The following is a 9,949-nucleotide window of genomic DNA, read 5'->3' as shown; positions in this document are numbered from 1 at the left end:
AGACTGAAAATTCCAGACTGAATAAAGCAATTAAAAAAAAGTCATCCCAAAGATTCCAAAATGAAGATGATAATAATAATTTAAAAATTATTGAGAGTTTACTATGTCTTCATAAAAATCCAATGAGAAATGTACAACTTTTTTCCCTACTTTTGTTGAGGGAACTGACTCACAGAGAGGACAATAAGGCCTTATTTAACTCATTCATTCCACTAACACTTAATCTGTTTGGTAAGAGGTGTTAAAGATACAGCACTAAACATATTCGCTATTGGCCATTCATGCCCTCATGAAATTTACTATCAAATAGAGGAGATAAAAGAACAAAAATAAATAAATAAATAAAAGCAGGCACATGAATAAATTTCAGATCAAATCAGGTGGTATGAAGAGAACATATGAAAAGGAAGGTGAGTTTAGTCCTAATTTGGCAAGGTAATCAGGGATGGTTTTCTGTAGAGATAGGGTCTAAACAGTTCCTCAAAGGAGGAGAAAGAGCTACTCACTCCAGGGGTGAAGGAAGAGTTCCAGGCAAGATGAGCAGCAGGTGTGAAGAGCTTGGTAAATTCTTGAAACGGAAATAAAACCTGTTGGGCTGGAATGTACAGAGACGGGTAGGAACAAAGCCTTAGCTGATGTTGAAAGACTACGGATCATGCAGGGCCTGTAGGCCACAAAAAACGTTTTTTACTTTACTCTCTCTTTTTTATGTATACCCGTGTGTTAACTGTCCTTAGCTCCTGGTAGTGGGGTTACAGTTGCTTTTTAAAATATTTCTCTTTTTTTTAAACCTGTATTTTTGAAGTTTTAAGACAAAGCATACACTGTTTGTGTAAAAACAAATGCAGATCCTTTTTCTTTTAAAAGTGGATGTGATATGATTCCATTTATGTGAAATGTCAATAAATGGCAAATCTACAGGGGCGCCTGGGTGGCTCAGTGGGTTAAAGCCTCTGCCTTTGGCTCAGGTCATGATCCCAGTATCCTGGGATTGAGCCCCACATCGGGCTCTCTGCTCAGCAGGGAGCCTGCTTCCTCCTCTCTCTCTCTCTCTCTCTGTCTCTCTGCCTGCCTTCCTGTCTGCTTGTGATCTCTCTCTCTCTGTCAAATAAATAAATAAATCTTTAAAAAAATGGCAAATCTACAGAAATAAGGAGCAGATCAGATTGTGATGATGGTTGCCCAACTTTATAAATTTACAAACAGAGAAACCGATTTAATTGTATTGACCAATGGACCAACCTGATGGCATGTAAAACAAATCTTAATATGTCTGCTTTGAAAAATGGAAGTAAATACAAATTTGGGATGATGTCTAAAACCAGAGACAAAATAAAAATAAAATAAAATAAGATAAAAATAAAATAAAAAGACAACATAATCTACCTATAGAAAATGAAAGAAAGGTCTGGCTGCACTGGGGCCTGTAAAGGACCTTAAAACTTTGCCCAAATTTGCACCCTTTTGCAGAAGTACCTGTGTGCTCCCTCTAAGTGCTCTTGTAGCTTGCCTTGACAATTGCTCTTTTTTTTTTTTTTCCCTTTGGAAGATTTTATTTATTTGTTTGCCAGAGAGAGAAAGAGAGGGCACAAGCAGGGGGAGCAACAGGAAGTAGGAGAAGCAGACTCCCCACGGATCAGGGAACAGGATGCGGGACTCGACCTCAGGACACTGGGATCATGATGTGAGCCGAAGGCAGACGCTCAAGCAACTGAGCCACCCAGGGGACTTGGACACTTGTTCTTAATTTATCAGAGTTACAATGGGCTGGGGTAAGGGCAGAATTTAAGAATAACACACATGATTTTGGAAGGTTTTTTTTTTTTTCTCCCCTCAGAGTTTGGGAGATTTTTTCTGGTTATTTATTGCTGTGTAACAGACTACTTCAAAATTTAGGGGTTTCAAAAAACAGCTATGTTGCTATTTCTCCTAATTACGTCAAAAACTTTGAACAGGCCACAGAGGGAATATTTCATAGGGGATCCATGTAGTATCTGCAGGGGCTGAGCCATCCAAGATGGCTTCTTCTGTTACTTGTCTGGTACCCTGGTTAGAGTAACTCAAATAGCTGGAGACTGGCTGGAAAGCTCAATATAGGTCATATGTCTGTGGCCTTGGTTCTCCCATTTGGCTGGGTTCCTCCTCAGGTCTTCCCTGTTTGGTCCTGTGCCTCCACTCCTCCATGTAGTTTCTGCAACTGGTTTCTCCCCAGGGTAACTGGACTTCTTAAAGGCAAGGGGTTTCTCCAGAGTGAACAGTGAATGGTGCCAGGTCTTCCTGAAGCTCTAGGACCAGAGCTGTGCAGTATCACTTCACTGATTTTATTGATTAAAACAAGTACCAGAACCACTCCGGTTCTTAGGGATGTGGTATCCACAAGAGTTGGACAACCAAGATCCATGCACATTTCATTACAGGCCATGAGATTACTGTCTCTCACACTCAGTGTAAAGCTTTTTCCTTCAGCCCTTCTGGTTAGTTGGTAATCTCTTCCATTAAATATAATAAATACCTTTCTGCTTGAAATATCTAGCTTAAGGTTCTAATTGACTACAGGGGCGCCTGGATGGCTCAGTCGTTTAAGCATCTGACCCTTTGATTTTGGCTCAGGTCATGATCTCAAGGGTTGTGGGAAGGAGCCCAAGGTCAAGCTCTGCACTGGGTGGGAAGTAGCTTGCAGAATCCCTCCCTCTATCCACCCCCTCCACTGACGTGCACATGCATTCTAGCTCTCTCTCTCAAATAAATAAATAAATCTTAAAAAAAACAAAAACAAAAGGAAGGGCATAAGGAATATAGTCATTGATATTGTAATGAGACTGTATGTGACAGATGCTAGCTACACTCGTGGTGAGCATAGAATAACATAGGAACTTGTTGAATCATTATGTTGTATACCTGAAACTAATGAAATATTGTGTATCAACTAAAAATTGCTACAATAACTTAAACAAAAGAAATACAGCATCTTTCACAAGAGAGGGAAGCTTTCTTATTGTTTAATTACTTGATAAAATTAATTTTATTTATTAAAACTTTTTTTAAAGATTTAAAAATTTTTATTAATTTTAATTTTTTAAAAAGATTTTACTTATTAGTTTGGTAGAGACAGAGAGACCAGGCACAAGCAGAGGGGAGTGGCAGAAGGAGAGGGAGAAGCAGTCTCCTCCCCAATCAGAGAGCCTGACACGTAGTTGGATCCCAAGACTCGATCTCAGGACTCCAGGATCGTGACCTGAGTGGAAGGCAGAGACTTAGCTGACTGAGCCACCCAGCTGCCCCAAAGGGTTTTTTTTTCCCCCAGTTTTTAAGTAATCTTTTCACCCAGCACAGGGTTTGAATTTACAACCCTGAGATCAAGAGTTACATGCTTATCTATTGAGCCAGATTGACACCCATTGATAAAATTAATTTTATTTGTTTAATTAATTAAAAATTTTAAAAGATTTTATTTTTAGGTACTCTATACCCATGGTGGGGCTTGAACCCACAATTCTGATGTCAAGAGTTGCATATACTACCAACTGAGCCAGTCAGGCACCCCTGATAATTAATTAATTTACAGGAATAAGCAACACTATTCAAAGTCCTTCCCCTTGAGGTTGTTTTCCAATACACATAGTGACTGTGATGTGGACTGATAGTCAATGAAAGATTTGTACGTACAAGGGAAAAAAAACCCCAGAAACACAATGAGTCATGAGATGGACCAATATGCAGATTTTTAAAAGAACAGTAATCCATTTTGGACCCCATACTAACTCTAAGAACATTACAAAGGTCCAGATGTGGGGAATTCAAAGACAATTTTGAAGAGATTTCGTTAGAGAAAATTTATGATATATTTTGTGTCCCAGATCATCAAGCAACAGAGGTAGAAATTTCCTCCCAACTCTCTAGTCAAGGGCTTTAAGAAAACCCCTTGGAGAATTTGATATACATCTTCTGTGATGGGGGATCATGAGCGGGTAGGGCAGACTGGAGCCTTGTGGGCTTATGACCAGGACTCGTGCAGGGCTACTGGGTAGATCAATCAGTTAAGCATCTGCCTTTGGCTCAGGTCATGATCCTTGGGTCCTGGGCTCGAGCCCCATGTCAGGCTCCCTGCTCAGTGAGTTGCCTGCTTCTCCCTCTTCTTCCTCTGGCACTACCCCTTGCTTGTGTGTGCTTCTCTCTTTCTGAAATAAATAAATAAAAAATATATTTTTAAAAAAGGAAGACTCATGCAAAAGGCAATGAATGTCCAAGAAAGAGACAATGTAGAGGACCACTGGAAAACCAGAAGTTGATGGAGAGCAGCAGACAGAAATTCTTTTACCCATGCCATAGGAGTAGTAGGTGGAGAATACCAGCAAGGAGCCTCAGAAGAATCTACAAAAGTCTTCAACATGGAAGAAGACAGCTTTAAACATTTATTGAACCTTTGGACCCGGCAATTCCAATCCTACTTCCCATAATTAGTTTGGCAGAAATGTATACATATATACATCAAAGACATGCACAAGATGTTCATAGCAGTATTTTCCATATTAGCCCAAACTGAAAGCTTTCTAAATGTCTATCAACAGTGGAATGGATAAATAAATGTGATATATTCATACCATAGGGTATTACCCAGCAATAAATTAAAGAATGGCTTGCTGAATCATTGAATCACATAGATAAATCTCACACACATGGAGTGAAAGAAACCAGATACAAAATAGTACATTCTGTATATAATTCCATTTATGGAAAGGTAAAAAAAAAAAGGCAAAACTAACCTATATTGATAGAGATAAGCATAGTGATTCAGAGGTGGGGTAAGGGAGAGTTCTGCAGTCTGGTAATATGGAGTTTTTTGATCTGGAAGCTAGTAACAAGGATGTTCTCATTTTGTAAAATTCCACTGAGGTATATGAAGTGTAATATTTTAATTTAAAAAAAATTACAGCCACAGATTTCCTAGATCCAAAGAGTATGAGATCATCTTACGATAGAAGTTAAGTATTAATGGTATTAATTATTAATAATTAATTAATTAATTGTATTAATGGTATTAATTCCACCTCCTTCTTCTAAATAGTTAATGAGGAAAGAAGAAATTCACTATGTTTTTCTCTGTAAAAGCAAGCATCCCACCTGAAACCAATGCCCTCGCTGTGTGCGGCTGGGGAAATCTTAACCTTTGCATGCAGATTAAAGGGTTAATATATATTAATTTATATATTTGACAAGATGTTCTAATTACTGTATTGAAAATAGATTCGCCCCTTATGATGATGTCTGGACTTCCAATTACCTAAGAGTGATCAGAAAAGTCCAACTTGGGGCACCTAGGTGGCTCAGTGGGTTAAAGTCTCTGCCTTTGGCTCAGGTCATGGTCCCAGGATCCTGGAATGGAGCCCCACCCACATCGGGCTCTCTGCTCAGCACAGAGCCTGCTTCCCCTCCTCTCTGTCTGCCTGCCTCTCTGCCTATTTGTGATCTCTGTCTATCAAATAAATAAAATCTTTAAAAAAAAAAAGTCCAACTTGACTTTCATTCAGGAGGAATCATTGAATCACATAGATAAATCTCAAAAATTTATCTATGGGTAAAGTGGGTAAAGCTTGCCCACTGAATATATTTTAATTGGACCATGAGCAACAACATATAGGGGCATTTTTATTATACTCCACAGTTTTGCTTGTTTAATATACCACTGGTATATTAGTATATTAGTATGTAGCTCAGAAGCGTGATGATTAGGTGTCCATGCTGTTGTGTAACTTTTGTCTCCCTCAAACCTTGTTGTGACATCAGCATATTACCTGTCTGACATAAAAAAAAAAAACCAAAATAAAACAAAACAAACAAAACAAAACAAAACAAAAAACCCATTTACATTGCTCACCACCAATGCAAAAATAGGCTTTTGGTTTTGAAAAAAATAGGAAATTAGTAAGAGAAAGATAATTTCTTAATGTAAAAATAATCTGTAATACATATTACAGTCAAAATTATATTTAAGGGAAGTAAATGTAAGAATTATTTAATATTAGGGGTACGTGAGTGGCTCAGTCAGGGGAGCCTGCTTCTCCTTCTGCCTCTCCCCCTGCTTGTGCTCTCTCTCTTTTTCTCTCTCAAATAAGTAAAATCTTAAAAAAAAAAAAGAAGTATTTCACATTAATGTCACAAATAAGATAAATGTTGTTGCCCTTTTGATTCAGAAACTTTCTGAGAATTCTATCTAATGTGGTAAACTAGGTAACACAAGACGGAGGAGAAAAAACGGTCTGGGGTGTCTGGCTGGCTTATCTGATAGAGCAGCTGACTCTTGATTTTGTAGTTGTGAGTTTAAGCTTCACACTGGGCACAGAGCTGAGTTTTAAAAAAATGTCATTATTCAGAGGCAATATAATTATGACCAAAATATTCCAAGAGAATGAACTAAATTGATATTAGCATTAATTTTTAACTATCTTAAGGTAATTATAAGGGAAATATATTAGAGGGTAACAGTTTTTCTCTATATATTATATGTATATATTCATATGATTATGATATGATATATGATACATAAGTATACATCACATATGACTGTTATATACTCATACGATTATATATCTTGTAAATCAAATATATATCATCACATGTATATACTAATCACTGGATATAAAATATAATATATAAATATAATATATTTATAAAAATAGGCAAAACTAACCTGTTGGATAGAGATCAGGATAGTGGTTGACTGAGAGGTCACACAGTTAGAGGTTGCTATGGAAAGGGGGAAATCCCAGTCACAAGAAAGAAAAACCAAGCCAAACAAAAATAAATCTTTAAAACCAAAGTAATAAACTTAGTAAGAATTTAAAAGATTCATAGGACAATAACTATTAAGGTTTATTGAAGTACATAAAAAGAGTCTAGGATAAATGGAGAGATATGACATTTTCCTGGATAGAAAGACTCAATATCATAAAAATGTCAATTATCCCCTAACTAATCTAAACATTTCATGTAACTCTTTGATAAATGAATTCTAAAGTTCCCCCTGAATGGCTTCCCATCTCATTTAGAGACAAGATCCTGTACAGCCTTTTTCCCTCCTATTACTTTTTATTATTCCTCGTATCCCACCTCTCTGCTGTTTACTCTCTTTTTAAAATTTATTTGGGAGGGAGAGAGTGTGAGCATGAGCAGGGATAGAGGGGCCAGCAGGAAAGGGAGAAGCAGACTCCCTACTGAGCAAGGAGCACAATGTGGGCCTCAATCCAGGACACTGGGATCATGACCTGAGTGTAAGGCAAAGGCTCAACTGACTGAGCCACCCAGGCGCCCCTACTCACTCTCTGCTTTAGCCATATTGGCTTCCTTGTTACTCCTTCAACACCCAGGCAAGCTCCTGCTTTACACTCTTTGAAATTGCTATTCCTCCTTTCTGGAACGCTCTTTCCCTAAAAAGCTGTATGCTTGCTCTCTCACCACCTATAGGTCTTTGATCAATGTCATCCGTCAGGGAGACCTTCCTCGATTACCTAATCTAAAATTGGAACAACCCCATCTACCCACCACCCACATGTACTTCCCTTTCCACTTTCTTGGCTTTTTTTTTTTTTTTTTTTTTCCCCATAGCACTTTAGCCTATCTGACATTCAGTATATGTTTTTTACTTATCTGTTTTTTGCCTGTATGAAGTATTGACTTCCCTTAATGCACGTGCACTCACACACACACACACACACACACAACCTGTTAATCAAAAAAACCAAATTTACTTTTGTTTAAGGGAAAACATCATGACAGAGTCTAAGGAGTGCCTCAAAATGAGGAAACTAGGGGAAGGTAAAAGACACTTAGGGCCTGGGCTAGATGATTTTAAGGCAGGTCTTGCAAGGGAATGAACAGGTTGTAGTTGAGTGCGTTTTCTGAGGGTGGTAATTCTAACCACCACGAGTGTCAACTTTTCTTGCTATCCTTGGTAGAAGATTATCCGGATTCCCAACAACCAAGATTCTGGAGTTCTCCATTTATACATTACAACCCAAACCAATGCTAAACTGATGTGGGTAAACATATCCAAACTAAATTAAGAAAAGAGATTCTGTTTCAACTACAAAGAGCCCACAGAACCAGATACTCGGGTCTTAGACAAATCATTTCATGATATCTTTATTTGTTTTTCAGATCTTTTTCATGATATAAAGGACCCCAAAGAAATCTGCAAAAATGTAAGTACGATATCATTTCCCTCACATCGTACATGGTCTTCTTTAAGAAGAGAATGCTATGTCTAATGATTACTTTTTTAAAAAAATATTTTATTTATTTATTTATTTGACAAAGAAAGAGAGATCACAAGTAGCAGAGAGGAAGGCAGAGAGAGAGGGGGAAGCAGGCTCCCTGCTGAGCAGAGAGCCCAGTGCAGGGCTTGATCCCAGGACCCCGAGATCATGACCTGGGCCGAAGGCAGAGGCTTAACCCACTAAGCCACCCAGGCACCCCTCTAATGACTGTTTTGAGCTATTATTTACCTAATCTCATGAAAGTCTTAGGGGAGAAGTTCCATGGCCTTACACACATTATTTAGTTTTACTATTTTTTTTTCAACCATAGCATGTAGGATTACACCTATTTTTTTTAGGCATCCTGGAAAGCATAAAATGAAAAGTTTTGGGTATAGAAGAAAGAAGTCCAAAAAAAAAATTCACTTCCATTTTTAGTTTTTGAACTCAAATCACAGAGCAGTTTCCCTCCCTATTGAATTAAATTATTTAAATATTTTTTTTTTGTTCTGGGAAGGGAAATTTGTGGACCAAAATAAATCCTAGGTGATACCAGGGACTGTCCTGAAAGCAGGCATCATTTAACCAAGATAACATCTCTGTCCAATCTGCTGATTGCAGTCAGTCCATCAGTCGTCTTTTGTGTAAGATCTATAAAAGTGGAACAGTCTTTAAATGTAATCCATCTCTTTTGGTTGCAAAGGCTAGCTCCTACAAAATGTACCTACAGTGAGTCTGTCAAAATACAAATTTTGAGAGCACAGTTCTTCACAAGCTGCCTTCACATCAGATACTATCCACAGAATTGAGGGTCTCTAGGGTGACTCTCACTTCTCACCAGCTGGCTACAAATTGAAGGGGGGGTGTCCCATGAACACCTTCAGGTTTGATAATTTCCTCGTTATCTGTGAGAGACTCACAGAACTCACAAATAGTGCTCACTAACTACTTGTGATTGCAGTTTTGTTGTGGCAAGGGGTTATAAAAGAGAAGAGATACGTAGAATGAAATCTGAGAGAGTTTCAAATATGAAGTTTCCATCATTCTCAGGGATATGTTACCTAACCGGGGCACGTTATCTGAGCTTCAGTGTCCAAAGTTTCTATTCAAGTCTTATTACATAGGCATGGCTGATTGAATCATTGCCTGTGTGGTTGAGCTCAGTCTCCAGGCTTCCTTTCTTTCCCAGAGTTCAAGATGATATTACGTGACTCAAACCCCCGATATTGTAATCACATGGTTGGTCTTTCTGGCATGGCCATCCCCCATCTGAGTCACCTCAGCTATCAGGTGTGGTCTGAGTGGTCCTCCATGAATAACAAAGATACTCTATTACTCGGGAAATTGAAAAGGCTTAGAGATGATCTCCTAGGAACCAAGGGCAAAGTTTAGCCAAATTATTTATTACACAGCCCCCAAGAATTGTTTCTTTGGAGGGGAATATGAGAAGGGATTTCTGGCTGCTTAACCTGTTGTGCTACTCTCAAAAAATGTCACTTAATGGGACACCTGGGGGGCTCAGTTAGTTAAGTGTCTGCCTTCAGCTCAGGTCATGATCTCGGGGTCCTGGGGTCAAGTCCCGCATCAGGCTCAATGTGGGGAGCCTTCTTCTCCCTCTGCTTGCCTGCTCTCTCTCTCTCTCCCTCTCTGGCAAATAAATAAATAAACAAAATCTTTTTTTTTTTTTTTAAAGATTT

The 9,949-nt window shown here is 38.4% G+C and overlaps 1 non-coding gene across 1 annotated transcript; it reads left to right on the top strand.

The window, feature by feature from the left end:
• Window positions 1–5,698: 5,698 nt before the first annotated feature.
• LOC132025277 (small nucleolar RNA U13) lies at window positions 5,699–5,802 on the top strand. Its single transcript, XR_009406532.1, has one exon. It is a non-coding gene; the product is annotated as a small nucleolar RNA U13 (small nucleolar RNA).
• The last annotated feature ends 4,147 nt before the right edge of the window (window positions 5,803–9,949 follow it).

This window comes from Mustela nigripes, chromosome 9 (genome assembly GCF_022355385.1).
Source record: "Mustela nigripes isolate SB6536 chromosome 9, MUSNIG.SB6536, whole genome shotgun sequence".
NCBI lineage: Eukaryota > Metazoa > Chordata > Mammalia > Carnivora > Mustelidae > Mustela > Mustela nigripes.
The sequence above is the reverse complement of the archived record's forward strand: the minus strand, read 5'-3'. Positions and strand labels throughout refer to the sequence as shown.